General features: G+C 42.2%; 1 protein-coding gene across 1 annotated transcript in view; it reads right to left on the reverse strand.

The window, feature by feature from the left end:
* The window catches only part of RAP2A (RAP2A, member of RAS oncogene family), a 42,270-nt gene that overhangs the window by 2,385 nt on the left and 12,056 nt on the right, over window positions 1–27,829 (reverse strand). The gene's annotated exons all lie outside the window — the stretch shown is intronic.

Below are 27,829 nucleotides of genomic sequence, written 5' to 3' on the forward strand. Positions count from 1 at the left end.
TCAAGCTCAGGTCAGAAGAGAGGTCAGTGCCCTTAATCTTAAATGAAGAAAATATAAAATATTATATATACACATACATACCTCAAAAAATAAAGGCAACACTTAAACAACAGAATATAACTCCAAGTAAATCAAACTTCTGTGAAATCAAACTGTCCACTTAGGAAGCAACACTGATTGACAATCAATTTCACATGCTGTTGTGTAAATGGAATAAACAGATGGAAATTATTGGCAATTATCAAGACACCCTCAATAAAGGAGTGGTTCTGCAGGTGGGGACCACAGACCACATCTCAGTACCAATGCTTTCTGGTCACTTTTGAATGTTGATTGTGCTTTCACACTCATGGTAGCATGAGACAGACTCCACAACCCACGCACTGCCCCCCGAGAAAGCCACAGCGAAACGCCCGTCAGGGCACCTGCGCTTTGGTCACGCATCTATCATGGGTAAGCTCTGCATAGGGTGGTTTTAGTGACTATTTATATGCTAATCTTGCACCTCTCTGCATTGTTTACATGGGCATACTTCATGTTGAAATGTCATTGCTATTTAAAAGGTTGCACTATGCACTTTAATTATTATCCTTTTTTTACTTTATTGTAAATAGACAATTGACATGTCCATTCTGATGGTGCTAACCATTGCTTGTATGGTTATATAGCTGCCCGCCTGTTCTTGAGTACATCTTATATTTTACTATTGTGGATTGTTATTGGTATTTATGTAATTTTCAATAAAGACATTGATTTTTTTTACTTATATCTATCTTTAGTTATTTTGATAAAAGTGTTACTGATATTTGGACTTAAAAAAGGCTCTCTGAAAGTCTGTTCATGTATTCTAACCCACACAAGTGCCTCAGGTAGTGCAGCTCATCCAGGATGGCACATCAATGCGAGCTGTGGCAAGAAGGGTTGCTGTGTCTGTCAGCGTAGTGTCCAGAGGCTGGAGGCGCTACCAGGAAACAGGCCAGTACACCAGGAGACATGGAGGGGCCGTAGGAGGGCAACAACCCAGCAGCAGGACCGCTACCTCCGCCTTTGTGCAAGGAACAGGAGCACTGCCAGAGCCCTGCAAAATGACTTCTAGCAGGCCACAAATGTGCATGTGTCTGCACAAACGGTTAGAAACTGACTCCATGAGGATGGTCTGAGGGCCCGACATCCACAGATGGGGGTTGTGCTCACAGCCCAACACCGTGCAGGATGCTTGGCATCTGTCACAGAACACCAGGATTGGCAAATTCGCCACTGGCGCCCTGTGCTCTTTACAGATGAAAGCAGGTTCACACTGAGCACAGCCCTCCATGTGCACGCCAGAGGTAGTCTGACTGCCATTAGGTACCGAGATGAGATCCTCAGCCTACTTGTGACCATATGCTGGTGCGGTTGGCCCTTCCTCCTAATGCAGGACAATGCCAGACCTCATGTGGCTGGAGTGTGTCAGCAGTTCCTGCAAGATGACGGCAATTAAGCTATTGACTGGCCCGCCCGTTCCCCAGACCTGAATCCGATTTGAGCACATCTGGGACATCATGTCTCGCTCCATCCACCGTCACATTGCACCACAGACTGTCCAGGAGTTGGCGGATGCTTTAGTCCAGGTCTGGGAGGAGATCCCTCAGGAGGCCATCCGCCGTCTCGACAGGAGCACGCCCAGGCGTACAGTAGGGAGGTTATACAGGCACGTGGAGGACACACACAACACTGAGCATCTTTTTCTTGTCATGAGGCATTTCCACTGAAGTTGGATCAGCCTGTAAGTTGAAGTTCCGCTTTGATTTTGAGTATCATTCCAAATCCAGACCTTCATGGGATATTAATTTTGATTTACATTGATAATTATGTTTTATTGTTCAGAACACATTCCACTATGCAATGAATAAAATTTTGCAACTGGAATATTTCATTCAGAGATATCCAAGATGTGGTATTTTAGTGTTCCCTTTATTTTTTTGAGCAGTGTCTATAATATTACTTTATTTTCCCTATGAGCCCTTTTTTATAATAGTACAACCATATAAATATCAGTGTGTCAGGGACAGAGTAAAAGTAATGCGTTACGAGCTATTTTATAATAATGTGTATTATCTATAATATAAACGCTGGATGCACCCTGTCCGAAGCTAGTACAGGCTGCACCTGCGCAGTGTGGCCAGAGTCAGAAGAATCTATTCAGCATCAATACACCAGTGGCACAGTACCTCAAGGAGAAAGTAAGGACAGGGCTGGAGGAGTGTAGCGTAAGAGTCAGCGCTTGCACATAGCATGATCTCCGGAGCTATTTTATTGAAGACAATTTCGCACAGTGTCTTCAACAAAATGGCACTGGATATCGCATACACATATGGCGCTACCCGGCGTCATTTTATTTAACGCAGACAACACGCTGCAGGGGAGTAGGGGGAGAAGGTGAGTAGGTATGTGCATGTACAGTTGAAACTAGACGTTTACATACACTATATAAAAAGACACATATGAATGTTTTTCTTAATATCTGACATGAAAACAGAATAACCCTTTCACGTTTTAGGTCAATTAGGATTACCATAATTATATTTGTCAAATTGCCAGAATAATGAGAATGCAGTAATAAAAATGCCTTACAACAAAGTCAAAAGTTTACATACATTAAGATTACTATGCCTTAAATCAATTGTGGACTGCCCATGTGATGATGTCATGGCCTGCCCGTTCCCAGACCTGAATCCAATCAAGCACATCTGGGACATCAGGTCTCGTTCCATCCACGAAGTGGAGAAATTTCACTGCACACTCAGAGTTCAATGCAAGTTTTTTTTAAACTATTTCTTAAATCAAGTGCAGGCAGCAGAGAAAAAAATGAGCATAAAGTGAAAGTGATAAAAGCGATGTAACGTTTCGACCCAACATAACCAGAGCGACTATGTGAACAAGGCCCGGGTACGGTGGAAACGTTCGATCGCTTTTATCACTTTCACTTTACACTCATTTTTGTCTGCTACCTGCACTTGATTTAAGAATAACAAAAAAACAAAAAACCTTGCATTGAACCGTTTGAGTGTGCGGTGATATTTCTCCACTTGATGCCCCAGGGATTCACGACTCCCTTCCACCTCGCCTCATCTGCTGGGTGCACGACAATTTTAGTTTTCTTGTTTCATCCACCCAAAGACTGTCCAGGAGTTGACTTATGATTTAATCCATGTTTGAGAGGAGATCCCTCAGGAGAACATCCACCGCCTCATCAGGACCATACCCAGGTGTTGTATGGAGGTCGTATAGGCACGTGTAGGCCACACACACTACGGAGCATAATTTCCTTGCTTGGGGCATTTCCACTGAATTTGGATCAGCCTGTAATTTTATTTTTCACTCTGATTTTGAGAATCATTCCAAATCTAGAACTCCATGGGATTTTTTGATTCACATTGATCATTTTTATGTTTTATTTTTCTAAACGCATTCTACTATGTACCGAAGATTTGTAACGTGAATATTTTATGCAGTGATATCTAGGATGTGGTATTTTAGTGTTCCCTTTATTTTTTTGGAGCAGTGTAGTTTGTTTCATCACCAACATTGTCCTCCAAACACTTTTACTAGTATATATATATATATATATATATATATGAGAGATATATTAACAACCTACTGTCCATATGGAAAGGCGCTGATACTTCATATAGAACGACCATATCATTCTATATGGCCATGGAATAGATTGGAATCACTGAACAAATAGATCTCTTCCTAGACCGCCATTACAAATATTCCAGTAGGAGAGTGAATACAAACCAAATATAACTGTTCACAAAATAATAATTTTTTTTTGCAGAACCTTAAAAAAAAAAAATTCTTAAGATATCCAGATTGACAAATAAAAAAGTTAACTTTCTCAACCCAATATAGTCCGTAGTATCATGATTTTGTCGTTATAGGCAAAAAATGCCTACAAATATTAAATTACGAAAAAGTGGAAAAAAGATCCAGCTTCACAAAAAGTCCACGTTATTGTATAAAATATAGTCCAGAAACAGTAAAATTTACACGAATAACAAATAGGCAAAGCGTTTCAAACAAAAACCCTGTTTTTTTCAGAGCTGCTTCCCATTTGTGTTACCACACTTTTTATCCATTACCCCCAATAAGATCAAATACAAATCACATGGTGCTGGAAAAGAGAAAAAAAAATGGGGGGGGGGGGGGGGGGGGAAAGGAGGGTGGAAGGGAAGACAAAATGTAAAGGAAAAAAATAAAAACTGCACAAAAGAGTAAATAAAACAGAAAATTATGATAATGCAAACCTAAATATAAACATATAAACACATCAAAAAATTAATACATATGATAAACAATAATGAAACATAATTTATTTTCTGGCATTTAGTCCGTCGGGAAAACATGCATTCAAGTAAAAAATCCAGTACGCTTCACGTGTCATAAGGCTTTTTTTATGTCGCCACCTCTCATATTGCGCATCAATCTTTCAATACCAGTAACTTGAAAAAATTCAGTGCTTCTTTGATGCTGAGAAATAAAGTGTTTGGATGCAGAAGAAATGGATCGATTTGTACTAGAAGGAGACATAATATCGGTTATATGCCCAGATATACGAATTTTGAGCATGCGAGACGTACAACCCACATATTTTAAATTGCACTTCAAACGTGATTAAGTAAATTGCATTTTTGCTGTTGCAATTAATATATTGCTTTATTTTATGTTCTTCCACATTTGCACTATCATAGAAAAACTGTGTAATATTTGAATGTGCACATGTCCTACATTTGCTTGTGCCGCAATGGTAAAAACCACAATAGTGTAACCAAGTTTGTACTCCAGCCTTGGAACCAAAAAAACTCGGAGACAGCGTATCAGACAGGGTGTTAGCTTTTTTTGCTACCACTCGACACCCATTAGACAAAATATTAGATATAATGTCGTCCTCAAACAAAATTGGTAAATGTTTTAAAATGAGAGATTTAATAGTGACAAACTGGGGACTATATTGAATAGAGCAAACAATTTTGTTATGAGTGTTGTTATCATTAATGTGTTTTTGGTGCTAGCATATCGTGCCGTTTCTTTTTGTGCACTATTTTTTTTAGCTCTTTCTAAACACCAATTAGAATAGCCTCTTTTCCTAAGCTTATCACAGCACAAATTGATCCCCTCCTTCAAGACATTCACATCATTGCAATTTCTAGTGATTCTAGTAAGCTCACCCACAGGTACAGATTTGACAGTGTGACCAGCATGGCTGCTAGAAACAGGCAATATGCTATTGCCAGAGAGTGGTTTGCAAAATCAACACCCTTTAATGTCAGATCCAAAATGAGATTACATGCGGATCAGTCACAAACGTAAATTTTAAATTGAAATCATTGCAATTGAAATAATCAACCAATTTTGGTATGGCAGATACATCACCACTCCAAATGAGGAGTGTATCATCGACGTATCTGCCATACCAAAAAATATTAGACAAAAATGGATTAGTAACATAAAAAACGCATTATGACACGTGAAGCGAACAGGATTTTTTACTTGAATACATGTTTTCATGATGGACTAAATGCCAGAAAAGATAATTTTCTGTTTTATTTGCTCTTTTGTGCATTTTGTTTTCCTTTACATTCTGTCTTCCCTTCCACCCTCACTTTTTTTTCCCTTCCTCCCTTTTTTTTTTTTTCTCTTTTCCAACACCATTTGATTTGTATTTGATCTTATTGGGGGTAACGGATATAAAGTGTGGTAACACAAATGGGAAGCAGCTCTGAAAAAGAACAAGGTTTTTGTTCGAAACGCGTAGCCTATTTGTTACTCATGTAAATTTTACTGTTTCTGGACTATATTTTATACAATAAATTGGACTTTTTGTGAAGCTGGACCTTTTTTCCACTTTGTTCTGACTACTACGTGATGACTGCACGTGGTCCGTGCTTCCCACAACACATGCCGACAGGTGAGCTGGCTATCTTTTTCCCTTTATATTAAATTACGATGCAAGACTTTTTGATATTAGTAATAGCAAGATTAGATTTATAGCCAAAAAGGCACCTACATTAGACTCACTTTTGTCAACAATCCTTTTTATTAAAGATAAAAAAACAAACTAAAACAAACATTTCCTTGAAACTCCTTAATAAATGCAGCCATTCACAATGCGTTTCTTCCAAAGTGTACTAGTTTCTTCTATAAAACAGGTCAACGTTTTTCTTTAACCCCTTTCCGACATCGGGCGTACATTTACACCGATGTCGGACTCCCTCCCTTTGATGTGGGCTCCGGCGGCATCTTTCCCGAGACATGTCAGCTGTTTTGAACAGCTGACATGTGCTGACATGTACCCGCGGCTATTAACTAGTTACATGCCGCTGTCAAACACTGACATTATTATAAAATAGCCATTCACTGTGTGTCGGCATGACAACCCGATGTCTCCTGGAGACCTCTATGGTTATCACTGCCGGCTTGCTGTGAGTGCCACCCAGTGGTCGGCGCTCATAGCAAGTCAGTAATTCAGCTACATAGAGGCGAACTGATTATCGCCTGTATGTAGCCGAGCCAATCGAGTCGTGGCAGCTTCTAGTCTCCCATGGAGACTATTGAAGCATGCCTAAAGTAAAAAGAAAATGTTTAAAAAATTTTAAAAAACAGCAATAAAAGTTCAAATCACCCCCCTTTCGCCCCATTCAAAATAAAATAAAAAAAATCAAACATACACATATTTGATATTGCGTTCAGAATCAATCGCCTGATCTATCAATAAAAAAAATGATTAACCTGATCACTAAACGGTGTAGCGAGAAAAAAATCAAAACGCCAGAATTACGTTTTTTTTGGTCACCGCGACATTGCATTAACCCCTTCCTTACCGATGACGGAATAGTACGTCATCGGTAAGAATCCCCGCTTTGAGGTGGGCTCCGGCGGTGAGCCCACCTCAAAGCCGCAACATGTCAGCTGTTATGAACAGCTGACATGTGCCCTCAAGAGGCGTGAGTGGAATCGCCGTCCACCCACGCCTATTAACTAGTTAAATCCCGCTGTCAAAGCTGACAGTGGGCATTTACATAGCATTTCCGGCCGCCGGGTCGGAAATGAGCTCATCGCCGACCCCCGTCACATGATCAGGAGTCGGCGTCATGTTGCCTGGACAACCACAGGTCTCTATGAGACCTCTATGGTTGTTCCAGGCAGATGGCTTTGATCTGCTCATCGCCCATATGTAGCAGAGCCGATCGGGTTGTGCATGCTTCTAGCCTCCTGTGGAGACTATTAAAGCATGCTAAAAGTAAAAAAGTTTAAAAATAAAAAAAACTAAAAAAAAAACCTAAAAGTTCAAATCCACCCCCCTTTCGCCCCAATCAAAATAAACAATAAAAAAAATCCCACATACACATATTCGGTATCGCCGCCTTCAGAATCGCCCGATCTATTAATAAAAAAAAAACCCATTAACCCGATCGCTAAACGGCGTAGCGGGAAAAAATTCAAAACGCCAGAATTACGTTTTTTTGGTCGCTACGACATTGCATTAAAATGCAATAACAGGCGATCAAAAGAACGTATCTGCACCAAATGTTATGATTAAAAACATCAGCCCGGCCTGCAAAAAATAAGCCCTCATCCGACCCCAGATCACGAAAAGTGGAGACGCTACGGGTCTCAGAAAATTGCGCAATTTTCTTTTTAGCAAACTTTGGAATCTTTTTTCACCACTTAGATAAAAGAGAACATAGACATGTTTGGTGTCTATGAACTCGTAATGACCTGGAGAATCATAATGGCAGGTTAGATTTAGCAAGTAGTGAACCTAGCAAAAAAAGCCAAGCAAAAAACAAGTGTGGAATTGCACTTTTTTGCAATTTCACCACACTTGGAATTTTTTTCCCGTTTTCGAGTACACGACATGGTTAAACCAATGGTTTCGTTTAAAAGTACAACTCGTCCCGCAAAAAATAAGCCCTTACATGGCCATATTGATGGAAAAATAAAAAAAGTTATGGCTCTGGAAAGAAGGGGAGCGAAAAAGGAAAAATAAAAAAAAGCTCTGGTAGTGAAAGGGTTAAAATGCAGTAATGGGCGATCAAAAGCTCACATCTGCACCAAAATGGTATCATTAAAAACGTCAGCTCGGCATGCAAAAAATAAGCCCTCACCCAACCCAAGATAAGGAAAAATGGCGCATTTTTTTTAAACAAATTTAGGAATTTTTTTTCGCCACTTAGATAATAAAGAACCTAGACATGTTTGGTGTCTATGAACTCGTAATGACCTGGAGAATCATAATGGCAGGTCAGTTTTAGCATTTAGTGAACCTAGCAAAAAAAGACAAAACAAAAAACAAGTGTGCAATTGCACCTTTTTTTTTTTTTTTTTGCAATTTCACCACACTTTGAATTTTTTTCCTGTTTTCTAGTACACGACATGGTAAAACCAATGGTGTCGTTCAAAAAGTACAACTCGTCCCTCAACAAACAAGCCCTCACATGGCCATATTGATGGAAAAATATAAGTTATGGCTCTGGGAAGAAGGGGAGCGAAAAACGAAAACACAAAATCGAAAAAAGCTCTGGGGTTAATGGGTTAAATTTTTTTGTCTACATGTTAGTAGAATGTTCTGCTTGCAAATTCCAATATGTGGGCTGTACTATTGGCCCACTGAAGAAACAAATAAGGAAACATATTTCTGATGCGGCCAATTTGACAGTTATGAATACATCTGTAGTCTCCAAGCATTTTTCACATGTCTGCAAGGGGGATGTTTCAACATTGAAATTTGCAGGCGTAAACAAAAAATGTATATAAACCTGTTTGAGGAGGTGACATTGGAAGAAAAATCCTCAATAGAGAATCATATTGGCTTTTTACATTACACACAAGGACCCCGTCGGGACTAACAGTAATATGAGACAGGACCTTATTCTGCGGCATAATTACTGCGGCTTACAAAAGTATTCACCCCCTTGGCTTTTTACCCATTTTGTTTAAAAAAACATTTAAACACATGTTTTAATGTATCAGACTAGTGTGCGATACATCAACACTAAACAGTTTAAATCGGTGAAGTGGGGGTGAGAAAAATATAGGTGTAAGTTATATGGGATCAAATAACCAAAAATTGACATGTGCAAATGTATTCACCTCTTTTACTATGAAGTACCTAAAACTTTCTGGTGTAAGGGTCCCGTCACACATAGCGACGCACCAACGATCTCGACAACGATATGACCTTGTCAGGATCACTGGTGTGTCGCTACATGATCGCTGGTGAGCTGCCAAACAGGCAGCTTCACCAGCGATCAGCAACAGCGACACGTGGGTAATAAGTGCGCACGTCACATAGTTACCCGCTGTGTACCTTAGATACCAGCGCGCTGGTGCAGGGAGCATTCCAGCTCCCAGCGCCAGCGCGCTGGTATCTAAGGTATAAAGCGGGTAACTGTGACGTGCACCCTTAGTTACCTGCGTTTACATTGGAAACCAGCGTCCAGATCACTGATCTACCGCCTGCCGCACGATCAAAAAGGGTCCAGGGCATTCAAGCACGATCAGTGATAACCGGCAGGGGGGCGGGTCACTGATACGTGTCACACACAGCGATGTCGCTGGTGAGATCGCTGTTGCGTCACAAAACTTGTGACGCAGCAGCGATCTCGCTGTGTGAGATGGGGGCTTAAAGAATTCCCTTCACAAGTCATAGGCTTAGTGAAAGGAAGTCCACCTGTGTGTAATCTACTGCGAGTGTCACATGGTTGTCATTATATACACACTATCTGGAAGGTGATAGAGGCTGTAACACCATTAAATCTGTTGTCCACTACTTGGACAACCCCTTTCTTGATCTAAATGTTTGATCACGATAAAATAAAAAAACCTATACGCACCTCCCTTGCTGGCGTGTTCCAGCGGTGTCAGTACTTGCGGTCCCAGGGCTCTCGTGCAGTTGTAGTGATATGTGACCCCCCAGCACCCAATCATCGCTGGCGTCACTCTCCCCACCTTCGGACAAATCGAACATGAAAAGGAAGTCCAGGCTGCAGCTGCTCTCACTTCCTCTTCATGTTTAATTCGACAGGAGGTTGGGAAAGCACAGCCAGCGCAGGGTCATGTGTCACAACAACAGCACGGGGAAAGCGAGTGCAGACAATGCAGGAATGGCGCCAGCACGGGAGTTGAGTATAAGCTTTTTTATTTTAAATCATGGCCAAGCATGGGGTATGAGAAGCTGTCCAAATAGGGGACAACTTCTTTAAGCAAGAAGCACCACTAACCAACACCATGAAGACCAAGGAGATCTCCAAACAAGTCAGGGACAAAGTTGTTGAGAACTACAAAGTCAGGGTTGGATTATTTAAAAAAAACAAAAAAACACACACACCCCAATCTCTGATGATCCCTGGAGCACCATCAAATGGAAAGATTATGGTACTATAACAAACCCAACCAAAACTCTCAGTCCGGGCAAGGAGACCATTAATCAGAGAAGCAGAAAAGAGACCAAACGTAACCCTGAAAGACGTGCAGAGTTCCCAAGCAGAGACTCAATATAGGTGGCCTTTATGAAAGAGTGGGCAGAAAAAAGCCTTTACTTACACACAAACATTGTAAGGCTCATTTTGGCTTTGCCAAAAGACATGAGGGAAATTCCCCAAACATATGGAGAAAGGCGCTGTGGTCAGAAGAGAACAAAATTGAACTTTTTGGCCACCAAGGTACTATGCCTGGAGACAAACAGCTCATCACCCCAAGAATTCCATCCCCACAGTGAAACATGGTGGTGGCAGCATCATTGTGGGGATGTTTTTCAGCAGCACGAACATAGAAAATGGTATGAGTCGAGGGGAAGATGGATGGTGCAAAATACAGAGATATTCTTGAGCAAAACTTCTCAGTCTGTTAGTGAATTGAGACTAATACAGAGGTTCACCTGCCAACAAGACAATGACTCAAAGCAACACTTGAGTGGTTTAAGTGGAAACGTGTAAATGTTTTAGAGTGGACTAGTCAAAGCCCAGACCTTAATCCAACTGAGAATCTAGTCAGACTGGAAGATTGCTGTTCACAAGAGGAAACCATCTAACTTGAGGAGATGGAACAGTTTTGCCTTGAGGAATGGGCAAAAATCCCAGCGGCAAGATGTGGAACTCTCAAGAGACTTATCCAAAAGCGCCTTGGCTTTACAAAGTCCTGACTTTGGGGGGGGGGTGAATAGTTATGCACACTAAAGTTTTCAGTTATTTTGTCCTATTTGTTGTTTGCGTCACAATTAAAAAAAACAAATGTTCACAGTTGTAGGTATGTTCTTTACATGAACTTATGCAAACCCTCAAAAAAAGTTAAATTCCAAGTGCTGGAGGTAGCAAAACAAAAACTGCCAAGAGGGTCAAATACTTTTGTAAGCTACTGTAGAGTTTGCTTCACTTTTCATGCCTCGCATAGTTTAAATTCAACTGTTTTTAGTTGAATAGATGGAAACCACTAAGCCACTGTGATAGGATATTGCATTTACATGTGATTAGAGCATCTCTCTATTTAACAGAGAACAGACACTATATTATATATACCTTGAATAAGGCTTACTGCTGAAACATTTTTTTTTTTTTAGTTACCGTACATGTGGTTTGGTTTTATTTTTTTTTTTTCTTATAGCTGGAGGAATTCGGCTTTTTATTTATTTATTTTAATGTTTGCAGCCCTGACCTGGGTGTCTTCGTGTTGTGATTCACTATTGCCACTCCAAGTACTGCCAGAACCGACTTTCCCCTTGCATTTCTTCCCTTTCTAAAAATGTTATTCTATGGGGCCATGCAGAAAAGTATGTCCAAGGAGAAAAAAACAAACAAAAAAAACAAACAAAAAACATCAAAGCCTGCACGATTTGTATCAGATATTGAATGAATCAGTGGAAAATGACGGACCACACTGATGATATCTGGGTGTGGTGCAATTTTCATGGACTGAGAGAATTGAGAAGATGGAGAAATGTTTTGTTCCATCTTCTCTACATTTGAGAAAATCAGATCACAATCCGATCAGAATGTGATTAGCATCATCAGCCCGATTCACTCAAATGATAGAAAATACAGTGGTTTGACCTTAGATTAATCAACGTTGGATAAAGCCCTAAAGTAGGGATTCTTAAAGAGGGTCTATCTGGCAGGCACGGTACCATATAGGGAATGTGCCTCTGACTGCAGAGCCCCTAGATAATAAGCTAGAAACACTGTGCAGTGCCCCCCTCCCACCACTCCCCAGGAGATGCCATAATTGGGACGCCCAACTGACCAACGGGAAGAAAGAGGACCAGCCACACCCTCAGGGGTTAAAGTCAGGTGCTAGGGTCGGTGACTTCTTCTTTCTCCCCAGCTGACCCTTGGTGTTGAACAGGCCCTGATGATATTGTGTGGGGGTCGGAGTCCTGTGTAGGTCATACACATGATCCTCCGTTGCGGTAGTGTAGAGGGGGCCAAGGTTCCTAACCTTTCATCGGCTTACTTGCCCAGCGGTCAGTGACGGGGCTTTCAGTGATGAGTCAGTTGGGAATTGTACTTGCCTCTCTCTGCTTGTAAATTTAATAAACTGTGACCGACGTGTTCAACCCATCCAGGCCTGTCGGTGTTTGTTATTGCGGGATTGGTGGGAGGCGGGAAGGCACTGTTTATGTCACACGGGTCTCTGCAGTCTGGCAGGCACGGTACCGTATAGGGAATGTGCCTCTGACTGCAGAGCCCCTAGATAAGCTAGAAAGAAACTCTCTGCAGTGCCCTCCACACAATACTCCCCATTTGATGCCATAATTGGGACGCCCAACTGACCAACGGGAAGAAAGAGGAAGGAGCGTCCGGCCACCCCCTCAGGGGTTAAATTCAGGTGCTAGGGTCAGTGACTTCCTCTTTCTCCCCGGCTGACCCTTGGACACGGGTCTCTGCAGTCACCTGTGTATGGCTGTCTTATTAAAAGGAAATGTTTAATCAGAAAATTACCCATCGCTTAAAATGTTTTCGTGCTAAATGTGATTTTTTATTTTCCTAATATCACAATCTTTCTAAAAAAAAACCAAGTCTTCTAATTTACACAATGGCTGCTGGGGCTTTTTTAAACTCTAAACTTGTGGCTTCAGGAAATCCACATTAGCAGCAACGACCAGACTCAGACCCTGTCTTTAGTGTAAAACGGTCAAGGTGAATGGAAGGGAAGCTTTGACAGTGGTTAGTGTGAAAATGTTATTACTAATTTTGTTTAATGAAGATTGTGATCGGAAAAAATAAAAAGTCATTTAATTTATGCAGCACAAAAAATTGGCTAAAACAATGTCATTTTCTGACAATACATTCCTATTATTAGAATAATCTGCCCCATTTCCTTATACACCAATTAGAAAAAAAAAGTGTCCAATCCCTAATGCAAGCCTGAAGGATCAGACTTTCTAGAAAGTCTGGTCCCAAAACCCCAGGGTTGTGGGATCCCAGCATGCTTTGCAAGATCCCATAAACCTCCATGGCTCCTCTATCATTTGCAAAGTGTAAGTTTTCCAGTGTTTAAATAAAACAGCGCTGCCGCTTTACGTAAGTGCATGAAAGACGCGTCCTGTACAATCTACCCTGTGATAAATGATTACCACTGTCATATCCTGCAAGTTGAGGAATATTTAGGTCTTTCGAATAGAGCAACTTAGGCTGCACTTGCATTAGCCGATAATTACAAAACGGCCATTTTCCGACTGACATTTTGTTTTAAAAAGATGGATAATCACATGAAAAATGAGTGAAATGCTCATTGGTCACATGAAGTTTTATGCTGCAAAAATATATATATGCTCATAGAAGGATCGCAGTAAAAATCATACTGTGTGCATAGAATTACAGTTGGCTTATATAAACAGCCTACTAAGCACTGCTTCCGTGTAGTCAATAAGCCATCATTTATTCACCGCCATTGGGATTTATAAATGCAGCCTTACTACTGTGCACAACTGTTAAGGTGGCCACACGTTATGCTCTGCTGCTTTTGTTCCTTAACCCCTTTCTGCCATCTGACGTACTATCCCGTCCATGAGACCCGGGCCCCTATGCCCATGGACGGGATAGTACGTCATAGCGATCAGTGGCGCTCACGTGGTGAGCGCCGCTGATCGCGTCCGGGTGTCAGCTGATTATCACAGCTGACACCCGGCACTATGTGTCAGGGGCGGTCACGGACCGCCCCCAGCACGTTAACCCCTGGCACACTGCGATCAAACACGATCGCAGTGTACCGGGGATTTAGGGAAGCATCTGCAGGGAGGGGGCTCCCTCCGTGCTTCCCTGAGACCCCCGCAGCAGCGCGATGTGCAGCTCTGCTGCGGGGGGCCTCCTTCCCTGCAGGTCCCCGGATCCAAAATGGCAGTCCTTTGGGGGCCTGCAGGGAGCCGGCTTCCTCATGCCTGCAAAGCGCTGGCATGAGGAAGCCTGCAACACTGCCTGTGACAGATCGCTGATCTGTCACAGTGATCTGTGATGTGACAGATCAGCGATCTGTCACATGACAGTTATGTCCCCCCTGGGACATTGTAATAAAGTAAAAAAAAAAAAAGTGTAAAAATAATTTATAAAAAAAATCGCTAATAAAAAATATTCCCTAATAAATTCATTTTTTGGAAATAAAAAAAACCCAAAACAATAAAAGTACACATATTTAGTATTGCCGCGTCCGTAACGACCCGCCCTATAAAACTGTCCCATTAGTTAACCCCTTTAGCGAACCCCTTAAAAAATAAAAAAACAAAGCAAAAAATAATGCTTTATTATCATACTGCCGAACAAAAAGTGCAATAACGCGCGATGAAAAAGACAGATATAAATAACCATGGTACCGCTGAAAACGTCATCTTGTCCCGCAAAAAACGAGCCGCTATACAGCATCATCAGTGAAAAACTAAAAAAGTTATAGCTCGCAGAATAAAGCGATGCAAAAATAATTATTTTTTATATAAAATTGTTTTTATTGCATAAAAGTGCCAAAACATAAAAAAAACAACATAAATGAGGTATCGCTGTAATCGTACTGACCCGAACAATAAAACCGCCTTATCAATTTTACCACACGCGGAACGGTGTAAACGCACCCCCCAAAAGAAATTCTTGAAATACTGGTTTTTGTTCATTCTGCGTCCCAAAAATCGGAATAAAAAGCGATCAAAAAATGTCACGTGCCCGAAAATGGTACCAATAAAAAATGTCAACTCGTCCCGCAAAAAATAGGACCTCACATGACTCGGTGGGTCAAAATATGGAAAAATTATAGCTCTCAAAATGTTGTGATGCAAAAATTATTTTTACAATAAAAAGCGTCTTTTAGCTTGTGACAGCTGCCAAAAATAAAAACCTGCCACATATAGTAAATCAAACCCCCTGTTATCACCCCCTTAGTTAGGGAAAAATAATAAAATTTAAAAAATGTATTTATTTCCATTTTCCCATTAGGGTTAGGGCTGAGATTATGGTTAGGGGTGTGTTGGGGTTAGGGTTGGAGTTAGAATTGGGATGTTTCCACTGTTTGGGCACATCAGGTGCTCTCCAAACGCAACATGGCGTCTGATCTCAATTCCAGCCAATTCTGCATTGAAAAAGTCAAACGGTGCTCCTTCCCTTCCAAGCTCTGCTATGCGCCCAAACAGTGTTTTACCCCCACGTATGGGGTATCAGCCTACTCAGGACAAATTGCAAAACAACTTTTGGGGTCCAATTTCTCCTGTTACCCTTAGAAAAATAAAAAATTGGGGGCAAAAACATCATTTTTGTGGAAAAAAATATGATTTTTTTATTTTCATGTCCGAGCGTTATAAACTTCTATGAAGCACTTGGGAGTTCAAAGTGCTCACCACACATCTAGATAAGTTCCGTGGGGGGTCTAGTTTCCAAAATGGGGTCACTTGTGGGGGGTTTCCACTGTTTAGGCACATCAGAGGCTCTCCAAACGCGACATGACACCCGCAGACCATTCCATCAAAGTCTGCATTCCAAAACATCACTACTTCCCTTCCGATCCCCGACGTGTACCCATACGGTAGTTTTCTCCCACATATGGGGTATCAGCGAACTCAGGACAAATTGGACAACTTTTGGGGTCCAATTTCTCCTGTTACCCTTGGGAAAATAAAAAAATTGGGGACTAAAAGATCATGTTTGTGGAAAAAATGATTTTTTTTATTTCCACACCCGGGCTTTATAAACTTCTGTGAAGCTCTTGGGGGTTCAAAGTGCTCACCACACATCTAGATAAGTTCCTTGAGGTGTCTAGTTTCCAAAATGGTGTCAATTGTTGGGGGTTTCCACTGTTTAGGCACATCAGGGGCTTTCCAAACGGGGCATGGCGTCCAATCCCAATTCCAGCCAAAAAAGTCAAATGGCGCTGCTTCCCTTCCGAGCTTTGCCATGTGCCCAAATAGTGGTTTACCCCCACATGTGGGGTATCAGCATTCTCAGGACAAATTGCACAATAACTTTTAGGGTCCTGTTACCCTTGGGAAAATAAAAACTGGGGGTGAAAAGATCATTTTTGTGGAAAAAATGTGATTTTTTAATTTTACGACTGTATGTTATTAACTTCTGTGAAGCCCTGGGAGGTTCAAAGTTCTCACCACACATCTAGTTAAGTTCCTTGGGGGGTCTAGTTTCCAAATTGGTGTCATTTGTTGGGGGTTTCCACTGTTTTGGCATATCAGGGGCTTTCCAAACGTGATATGGCGTCCGATCTCAATTCCAGCCATAAAAGTCAAATGGCACTGCTTCCCTTCCGAGCTCTGCCATGCTCCCAAATAGTGGTTTACCCCCACATATGGGGTATCAGCGTACTCAGGACAAAATGCACAATAACTTTTGGGGTCCTGTTACCCTTGGGAAAATAAAAATTGAGGGTGAAAAGATCATTTTTTTGGAAAAAATATTTTTTAATTGTACGTCTGTACATTATAAACTTCTGTGAAGCCCTTGTGGGTTCAAAGTTCTCACCACATATCTAGATAAGTTCCTTGGGGGGGGGTCTAGTTTCCAAAATGGGGTCACTTGTGGTGGGGTTTCCACAGTTTAGGCACATCAGGGGCTCTCCAAACAGGACATGATGTCCGATCTGAATTCCAGCCAATTTTGCATTGAAAAAGTCAAACGGCGATCCTTCCCTTCTGAGCTCTGCCATGCACCGAAACAGTGGTTCCCCCCACATATCAGTTATCAGCGTACTCAGGAGAAATTGCACAATAACTTTTGCAGTCCAATTTCTCCTGTTACCCTTGGTAAAATATAAAAAACTGGACCTGAAGTAATTTTTTTGTGAAAAAACCCCTCAAAGTGACTTCAAATGTGATGTGGTCCGTAAAAATAAAATGGTGTTGTAAAAATGAGAAATCGCTGGTCAACTTTTAACCCTTATAAACTTCCTAACAAAAAAAAAATTTGGTTCCAAAATTGTGCTGATGTAAACATGTGAAATGTTACTTAAGTTTTTTGTGTGCCATATCTCTGTGATTTAAGGGCATAAAAATTCAAATTATGGAAAATTGCGCCAAATTTCTGTTTTATTCACAAATAAACGCAAGTTATTTGAATGAAATTTTACCACTAACATGAAGTACAATATGTCACGAGAAAACAATGTCAGAATCACCGGGATCCATGGAAGCGTTTCAGTTATTACCTCATAAAGGGACAGTGGTCAGAATTGTAAAAATTGGCCCGGTCATGAACGTGCAAACCACCCTTGGTGATTAAGGGGTTAACTACCGTACTTGTGGACCACCTAATAACATCAGTGCAAGCCACATGTGCCTTAGGGTCCCGTCACACCAAACGATGCACCAGCGATCCCGTCAATGATACGACTTGGTCAGGATCGCTGGTGCATCGCTACATGATCGCTGGTGAGCTGCCCAACAGGCAGACACACCAGCCATCAGGACCAGCGAGGACGCTGGTATCCAAGGTAAATATCAGGTAACTAAGAACGTGCGTCGCTTAGTTACCCGCTATGTACCTTGGATACCAGCGTGCTCGCGCTGAGAGCTGGTATCCAAGGTAAATATCGGGTAACTAAGCACGCGCGGCAATTAGTTACCCGCTGTTTACCTTGGATACCAGCTCCCAGCGCAAGCACGCTGGTATCCAAGGTACACAGCGGGTAACCAACGGCCGTGAGCTTAGTTACACAATATTTACCTTGGATACCAGCTCCCAGTGTCTGCTTACAGTGCTGGGAGCTTGCTGATCGTTGGTCTTCCGCTGCCACACGCAGCGATGCATGCTGGCTAGCGGGAGACCAACGATCAAAATATGGCCTAGGACATTCCTGCACGATCAGCGATACCCGGCAGGGGGGCTGGTTGCTGATGCGAGCCACACACAGCGAGATCGCTGATGCGTCACAAAATCAGCGATCTCGGTAGCGATCTCGCTAAGTGTGATGGGCCCCTAACAGTGACTTATCTAAAACACCCTTGCAGAGTCAACAGCTGAGCGGAGATTGTCCAGTAGTAGTTGTGAACCTGAATTACAGATATGACGACTTCCTGTAGAGAAGGCATAGACTGTTTACCATCTCTTCCTTCTTGATCACTGTATACACAGCACTGAACAAGTGATGTGTATACAGTTTAGGAAACACTAATAAAGGATTCCCGATTGTAGGAGTGATGGGAGCAGGAACTAATAGGCCTTCTAGACTCAGATCCGCTCTGCTGTGCAGACAGGAGGCAGTTTTGAGCTGTAACTGGGGCTAATATTGCATCCCCTATTGCAAGGGAAATGCACCTAGCCATGAACAGGGGAAAATGGGCCAGTCCTGAACGTCTCTATAAAACCACACAGGATACACAGAAACAAAACCCATGCGGAGGATGAATCTGTTGCATATTGGATGCTTGCAAATAGCAACTCAAGCATCCCAATGACTACAAAGGAGTCCTTGTGGGGTTCGTTATTTTACAGAGAAAAGTCCAGCCTACTTCATCAAAGATGAACAAAACTTGGCAATATACCTCCAGTGTAAGACTACTTTTACACTTACAGTTTTTTATCGCGGTCCATTTTTGCGGCCCGTATCGCCGCATTTTTTACGGTATGCCGCAATAACGGACCGCAAAAAGGCTTGTGGATGGCCATTTTTCATTTTTCCAATACTACTGTATGTAAATAGTATTGGAAAAAAAAACGGTGTTCAACAAAACCGGAACTCACAGTGCACCACAAAACAAACTTCCGTTTGTTTTTGCGGCCCCATTGATTTTCAATGGGGGCCATGTCCGTACGCTGTGGAAAAGATTGAGCAAGCTTGATCTTCTATCACAGCCGCAAATACGGCCCTCATGGCTGTACGGCACTCCGTTGAATTTTTGCGGGCCGATTTTATGGCCCCATAGAAATCTACACAAAGTCGGCCTGCAAAAAGACGGTAAGTGTAAAAGCAGCCTTAGGCATACAATTACGCTCAGCATGACTTTTTTTCTTGATGAATTCAGCATGAACAGTTATTAAAAAAAAAAAAAAAAGGAAGCGCACCAGAAACCCTACCTTCATATGAAAATCACAAGTACAATAAAGTTCCCATACACTACACTAGAATCCCTACAAATGCATCTTACAAAAATGAGTTGTAATGTAGTCAGATGCATGAGGCCCACGTATAGAATACTTCGTGAGTAAAGATAGCCAATACTTGTTTTGCCCTCAAGATAGGGTATGTTCACACGTTCAGTATTTCACATCAGTATTTGTAAGGCCTCTTTCACACTTCAGTTTTTTACAATCAGTCACAATCCGCCAGGTTTTGAAAAAAACGGATCCGCAATTCTCTTTTGAGGATCCTTTTTTTCCCCCATTGACTTCCATTATAGGCGGATTGTGACGGATTGCCGTCCGTTGCATCCGTTTTTTTTGCGGATCCGCCAAAAGTTCCTGTCCGTCACCATCCTCAAAGATTTCAAAACGGAGCTTGCAACGTTTTTTTCTGTGGCGGATCCTCCAGACACTCATTTAACCCGAAATTCTTTCTGGGTGCCAGACAAAAAAAAAAAAAATTCTCTCTCTCCCCTTTTCCAGGCTGCGATTCCTTTAAAATTCTTCATTTGTCGGATCCGTCAAAAAAAACGGACGGGTGCCATCCATTGTCATCAGTACTAAAACGGATCCGCCATCCGTCCTTTTGGCGGATCTTGACTGATGCAAAAAACTGAAGTGTGAAAGAGGCCTAAGGCAAAACCAGGAATAGAGCCAAAAATTCAGAAGTGGTGACGTGTTTCTATTATACTTTTCCTCTGATTGTTCCTCTCCTGGTTTTGGCTTCAGATACTGATGTGAAATCCAGACAAATACTGCCGTGTGGACGTGACCATACAAGAAAATAAATATATAAAAAATCCACTCCGGGACATCACTAGCCACCATGAGCTTTACTAGTCAGTCAATTATTTTCAGGTTCAGGTTACAATGTAGTTTATGTAAAATGAAAGTCTTTCTTTCCACTCATTTTCATAAATGGATCAATGGCCTGGAGTATACCATGCATTAATAATGTAAAACTATTTTCTCAGAGTACAGTACACATTTACACACACAGCATTTATCCTCATGTTTCGCTCTGTTCCCATCCTCCGTGTATGTGTGTACTACACGTCTCATTGGTTACCACATCTGTTTTGCAGCCCTGGAATGGAGCCATAGATGGAATTTATTCTGAGCGACCTCTGCATGGTTTTACTGGGTACTTCGGTTACCTTGCATTCTATAAAACTGGTCCTGGAGTGTGTGGATATGGAGCAGGGAAAGTATATTGCGAGTCCTCTTGGGATATTGACAGATGTGAGTGCATTCATTCTCGCCTTCTCTGGAATATGTTACCACCATACAAATGATTGGTAATAAATACATCTGCAGTGTACATCACTGAAGACATAAGGCTCATAAAACTAATGCAATTTGTTTACAGTACATCTTTAACTCCTTGTCCTTCTGCAGTGTAGTAGCAGTTAGGGGTCCTTGGAGGTCCAGCACCGCTATTAGGGTACTATGAGCACTATCATTGAGTCCGCACTATCAGCAACAGGACCAGAGACGTAATGCTCAAGGCAAGTTCATTCTAAAGCCAAACCCAGTCACAGCACGGACTACAGAACGGTGGTTACTGACAGATGTAGAATCTAAGGCACGGGTCCCCAACCTGCAGCTCAGGAGCTTGGCTCGCAGTCCCATGAATTGTGGCTCATGGCTGTCTTGGTGCATTAGCTGCAGGACTAGCAAACCGGTATGGAGTAGCCTCCAGAATGAGTTAACAGGCATTTAAACGCCCTATTCTGCAACTTCGAAAAAAAGAAACCTGGGCATCTTTTCAGCCATTCTATTAACTTGTATTGTAAGGTATAAAGCATCTTCAGAATGGAAAATGCCTGAAGAATGGGTCAGCTCACGTCTTTAGACCTCTTGCTATCTTTGGAAACCTGAAGTAGTTGAAAGCAGGCCTGTGGAGTCCGTAAGCCAAACCTCTGACTCCCTCATACATGGCTCATGTTTAAGTGATAAATTTACTGTGGTAACATGGTAACATCAGGCTTTTAATCATTATTATGCTACAATAATCAAGCCATTTAGATAGAACATAAAATATATTTATTGGACTACAACTTTAGAATAAAAAAAACTTTAGCATATTTATAATTTATTATACACTATGCAAAAAGTGGAAAAATCAGTTTTCAACAAAAACGTACTGAACAACATTTATGCAGTCTATGAATTTGTTCTGAGAAATAGTATCGCCTCCATCAGATCCTCCTTCATAGATGACCTCAAATCTGACCTAATTATTTTAAGTCTAGAGAACAACCTCTCTACACTAACTTGGGCTGGTGGCAAAGCCGTAACCACATGGGCAACATCTCTAACAATTTTAGGGTGTAAAGGAATTTCCTTGTGCACAATCAGTTTTGATGAACGATTGAACTCTTTTACTTCTGAGAGCAAGTGATAAATGTAGCTGAAATATTATGGTCACTGTTTTCTATGGGAGTGGAATCTTTTTCCTTGCAGCAACGCTTTGGCTGCTCCAAGTCATCCAAATACTTTTCGAAATCAAACTCCTCATCTGATGAGGATGAAGGAACGGCAGCAGCAGCACTGGCAGGACTCGAGTCCTCTTGCTCTTGGCCATCCTGTAGCCCACTCATCCTAACTGCTACCTTAATCAGAGCTTCTTTTCCTTTACTAAGATGCTGATCATCCAGCAATATATGATGACTTGGATCCACATAAACAGCTGCAAGAATTTACATTTTTTTATAGCAGTGTCTCTTCGTTTCATTGAAGCAGCAATGCCATCTGCGATTAAACCTCTTTGGGACAGGCAAAGCAACAAGTTCTTCCACTCCTTTATAAAAATGCCAAGAGTTAAATCCCCAGCTTGTAACTTTTTAGTCAATGTAAATGGGTGATGAAGCAATTCCTTCACTTCAGCCACCTGCGTCCATTGACCACCATGTAGTGTTACCTGAGGGTTTGCCATATCTACAAGGAAGGATTTCAGCTCAAGTAATCGCTCAATCATTAAATAGGTGCTGCCCCACCGAGTGGCTCGATCCACAATTGCCCCTTTTCCAGGACGTCTCTTCAAGATGGAATCAATTTTAAGGGTTCAGGCAGCAATAGCCAATTTCCTCACTTTGCTAATCAAAGTTCCAGCATGTTTCTCTTGCAGACTCTTATTGCCAGCTGCAGCGAGTGCACAACACAAGCGCATGTGATGAATAGGAAAGAGGTGTGCAGCAGCTTCAACAAAATCATCTAATTGTAAATAATTATTTCGCTGTTCTTTTGTGTTCCTCTGTTATGGGAACAGGACTGTGGCCTTTCATCTCCAACATTCTGAATGTGAAATGTTCTTCTAGCTGCTGTTCACCTTCATTATTCTCATTCATCAGTTTAATTGTACTTATGTTTGAAGCATTATCTGTTACAATAGCAAGAATCTGTTCTTTTTTAGTTCATAACCTTGCAGAACTTTTTCCACTAAAGGTCTGGAGAAACTGGCTGCTGTGATGAGCTTTAGTATCTTTTACTGCCAGTGTCTTAGTAACAATTTTTTGGTTGTCACAAACATATCGAATGTTGAAAGCAAAATAGTTCACTCTGAGGCTGGGATCACACATGCGAGAAACACGGACAAATCTCGCATATCAATACCCGACACTGCTGCCGGCACTCGGGAGCGGAGCGTGTGGCTGCATGTATTGCTATGCGACTGCACGCTGATGTTCGCTCTTTCCCTCCTCCTTTGCCTGGCGGGCAGTGCTGGTCTCTGGTTTCTTGATGCTGCTGTGATCTTTTTCAATCACAGCTTTGTAAGCTTCTGGGTGGCAGAGCTGTAAATGTCTTAAAATTGGAAGCTCTTGAAGGAGCATTTTTATCACTGCCTGAGTATGCACTGATTTTGGCACCATAGCATTTGCTTTTATCTGGGTCACATACACTGACACAAAATGTTTTTACCTTGAGTCACTGTGAAATGCTCAAATACAGCTGACTTCATAAGATGCTTCTTAGACATTTTGTAATTATGTAAATTCGCTCCCAAAATAATTTTGTCCTGTAAAAATGGGATATATCGTAAATCTTGCAAGAATAGGGAACCATGCACTGTATAATTTAGGATAGAAATAAAACAATCTTTGCATAAATCAATAGGACAGATAAGCATAAAGTTTGAAAAATATGTTGTTACTCTGAACTTTCAATTTCAAGCTTGTTTCAGGGTACAGCTCACTAAATGCTTCACATTATATTTCTTCACAGTCTATGAAGAGGAGAGGAGGAAGGGAGCATGTTTGTGCTGAATTATATTCCAGAACACTCACACAAAAAATATATACACTCACTGGCCACTTTATTAGGTACACCTGTCCAACTGTGTGTTAAGACTTAATTTCTAATCAGCCAATCACATGGCGGCAACTCAGTGCATTTAGGCATGTAGACATGGTCAAGACAATCTCCTGCAGTTCAAACCGAGCATCAGTATGGGGAAGAAAGGTGATTTGAGTGCCTTTGAACGTGGCATGATTGTTGGTGCCAGAAGGGATGGTCTGAGTATTTCAGAAACTGCTGATCTACTGGGATTTTCACGCACAACCATCTCTAGGGTTTACAGAGAATGGTCCGAAAAAGAAAAAAAATCCAGTGAGCGGCAGTTCTGTGGCCGGAAATGCCTTGTTGATGCCAGAGGTCAGAGGAGAATGGGCATACTGGTTCGAGCTGATAGAAAGGCAACAGTGACTCAAATTGCCACCCGTTACAACCAAGGTAGGCAGAAGAGCATCTCTGAACGCACAGTGCGTCGAACTTTGAGGCAGATGGGCTACAGCAGCAGAAGACCACACTGGGTACCACTCCTCTCAGCTAAGAACAGGCATCTGATGGCTACTTTCAGCAGGATAATGCGCCATGTCATAAAGCTCGAATCATCTCAGATTGGTTTCTTGAACATGACAATGAGTTCACTGTACTCAAATGGCCTCCTCAGTCACCAGATCTCAATCCAATAGAGCATCTTTGGGATGTGGTGGAACGGGAGATTCGCATCAGGGATGTGCAGCCGACAAATCTGCGCCAACTGTGTGATGCCATCATGTCAATATGGTCCAAAATCTCTGAGGAATGCTTCCAGCACCTTGTTGAATCTCTGCCACGAAGAATTGAGGCAGTTCTGAAGGCAAAAGGGGGTCCAACCCGTTACTAGCATGGTGTACCTAATAAAGTGGCCAGTGAGTGTATGCCCTCATTGATCCGGTTACTGTTTTTCCAAATTTCAGATGTTAGAATATAAGGTGAAAAAATTGTTTTCTATGTATAGTGTATATAAGTCATCAGACCAGCTAATTTCTCCAAACATGAGCTAAGAGGAAAAACAAACTAAAACATCAAGCATACAGAGACAACATATACTGGACTATTGATTTATGCACATTTTATTGAAAGTTTAGATATGCTTTAAGAAGTACTTACCTTCCTTAATCCTCCTTTCCTGTTCACTCCAGAATTTCTGAGATGAATGTAGGCCTGTGTGTTTATTATTTTTCCCCTATCTGTAGAGCTTCACTAATCATGAACATAAACTGCAGCACAGAATTGTCTCAGCTCTAAAAGTCTACATCTTAGATCAGGAATAGGACAGACATTTATAGGACATTTCATAACTTTCCCAAATTCTTATGAAAAAATATAATAAACTGAATTGAACTACTGTACCCAGTTATATATTTTAGGAGTCGGAGTCAGTCCATTTAATACCGGCTCCACCAAAATGGACTCAGACTCCACAGCCCTGCTACATACCACGTTCCAATATATCTTACAAGAAGAAAACTATTCTGCCCATCAACACAGTGAACACCGAGACAGAACGCATTATAAGTCAATGAGCCTTGTTGGTGTCTCATGTGACGAATGAAAAAGTCGCAGTTACTCACCGGTTAACGGTATTTTTCGGAGTCCATGACAGCACCACCTGAGAGAGGGGATCCGCCCTTCAGGAACAGGAAATCCTACAGATACATAAGGGCGGCACCTTTCCCACGCATCAGTTGGTTTACAGAGCACAAGAGGACCACCAAGGTTAATAGCATAATTTATGTACAACACTTTACACAACTATTCATTACCAGTGTACATATAAGATGAAGAAGTGCACACCCAAACTAAACTAAAGGGAGGGAATATACGGGTGCTGTCATGGACTCCGAAAAATACCGTTAACCGGTAACTACGACTTTATTTGGTCGTCCATGACAGCACCAACTGAGAGAATTACAGAGAGTAATAATTACTTTAGGGAGAGACTACAGCCTGCAGAACCCTGACACCAAAGGAGAGGTCTGAGGAAGCACCCAGGTCTAGTCTATAATGATTGTAAAAGGTGCTCGGAGAGGACCAAGTAGCTGCCTTACATATTTGATCGATCGAGACCTCTGATCTCTCTGCCCACGAGGTTGCCATGGCCCTGGTGGAATGCGCCCTCAGCTTGCCAGGAGCTGGTTTGCCCTTCGAGGAGTATGCTAATGAAATGGCCTCCCTAATCCACCTCGCTAGCGAGCTTTTTGAAGCCCTAAGGCCCTTTCTGGTGCCCTGCCACTTTAAGAGACAGGTTTTTTGTGGAGGTTGATGAGATAGGCTCAAATGGGGCCTCCGCCATGGCCGTGAGGACTAGGTTTAGATCCCATGGCATAAATTTATTTCTTACTACCGGTCTGGACCTGCCTGTTGCCTTAATAAACCTATTGATCCAATAGTTACTGGCAATGTTGCAGTTAAACAGGGCCCCTATGGCTGACACCTGTACTTTAAGGGTGCTGGTGGAAAGCCCCATGTCCAGACCTCCCCAAGGGTCGGACACCGACATGGTCCTGAGGCATGAGAACCATGCCCTCTTGGGCCAAAACGGGGCAATCACTATAATCCTCGCCTTGTCCTTCCTGACTTTCCTCATCACCAGGGGTAGTAGAGACAGGGGAGGGAAGGCGTATGCTAGCCCGAAGTCCCATTTAATCAGAAGAGCATCTACTGCCAGTGGGCTTTCTCTGGGATTTAGAGAGCAAAACTGAGGCACTTTCCTGTTCTCTCTGGTGGCGAAGAGGTCCACTTCTGGCTGCCCCCATTTTTGTACGATTAGGTCGAAGATGGAGGTTTTTAAGGACCATTCCCATTGTCTTAGAAGGTTGCGGCTTAGGAAGTCCGCTGTGGTGTTTTCTCTTCCATTTATGTGCAGAGCTGTTAAAGACAGAAGATGTTGCTCTGCCAATTGAAACAGCTGCTCTGCTACATTCATCAGGGGTCTGGAACGAGTCCCACCTTGGTGGTTGATGTAAGCCACGGTGACCTGATTGTCGGAGAATATTCGAACATGGTGACCCTGTAGATATACAAGAAGGCTCTTAACTGCCTACTCTACGGCTGTTAGCTCTTTTAGGTTGGAGGCCATTTTCAACTGATGGTAATCCCATAGGTCCTGGATTAAGACCTCCCCCATGTGGGCCCCCCAACCCGTAGGGCTTGCGTCTGTGGTGACTACCCGGGTTACGTTATATTCCAAGGGCACCCCTCTGGCTAGATTGTTTTCGTCTAGCCACCAATCAAGGGATTTTATAGTCTGTTGGGACAAGGTCAACTGGCCTTCTAGATAACCGCCCAGGATTTTTTGATGACGTAAAACCTCACCCTGTAGCACCCTTGTATGGTACTGGGACCACCGGACCGCGGTGATGCAGGAGGAGAGAGAATCTAGGAGGAACATTGCCTTCCTAAGAGACATGGTGGGGTTATTGGAGGCGTTCAAGACCTGATGTCGTAGGCAAACTAATTTTTCGGGTGGAAGACGACACTCCTGATTCTGCTAATCTAGGATTAGGCCCAAGAACTGCTGAACTTTCATGGGCTGTAGACGGGACTTCTTAATGTTTAGTAGCCACCCTAACCGTTCCAGAGCTGATTTTGCTTTTTGCAATTGATCCAGACAATGGTCTGCTGTTCTGTCTACAATAAGGAAGTCATCCAGGTAGGGGATTACCAGGATGTCTGCTTCTCGTAGATGGGCCATAACCTCCACTATAACTTTAGTGAACACTCGGGGGGGCGACTGCTATACCAAAGGGAAGGGCGACATATTGGAAATGCTGTACCGACCCCTCTAAATGAACCGCCAATCTGAGGAAACGCTGATGAGACGCATGGATGGGTATATGGTAGTAGGCGTCTTAAATCCAACACCACCATAAAGCAGTTTTCAAACAGTAACTTTATTGTGGAATTGATCGTTTCCATTTTAA

Source organism: Dendrobates tinctorius, unplaced genomic scaffold (assembly GCF_039654945.1).
Source record: "Dendrobates tinctorius isolate UK_male_01 unplaced genomic scaffold, ASM3965494v1 ptg000026l, whole genome shotgun sequence".
Classification (NCBI taxonomy): Eukaryota; Metazoa; Chordata; class Amphibia; order Anura; family Dendrobatidae; genus Dendrobates; species Dendrobates tinctorius.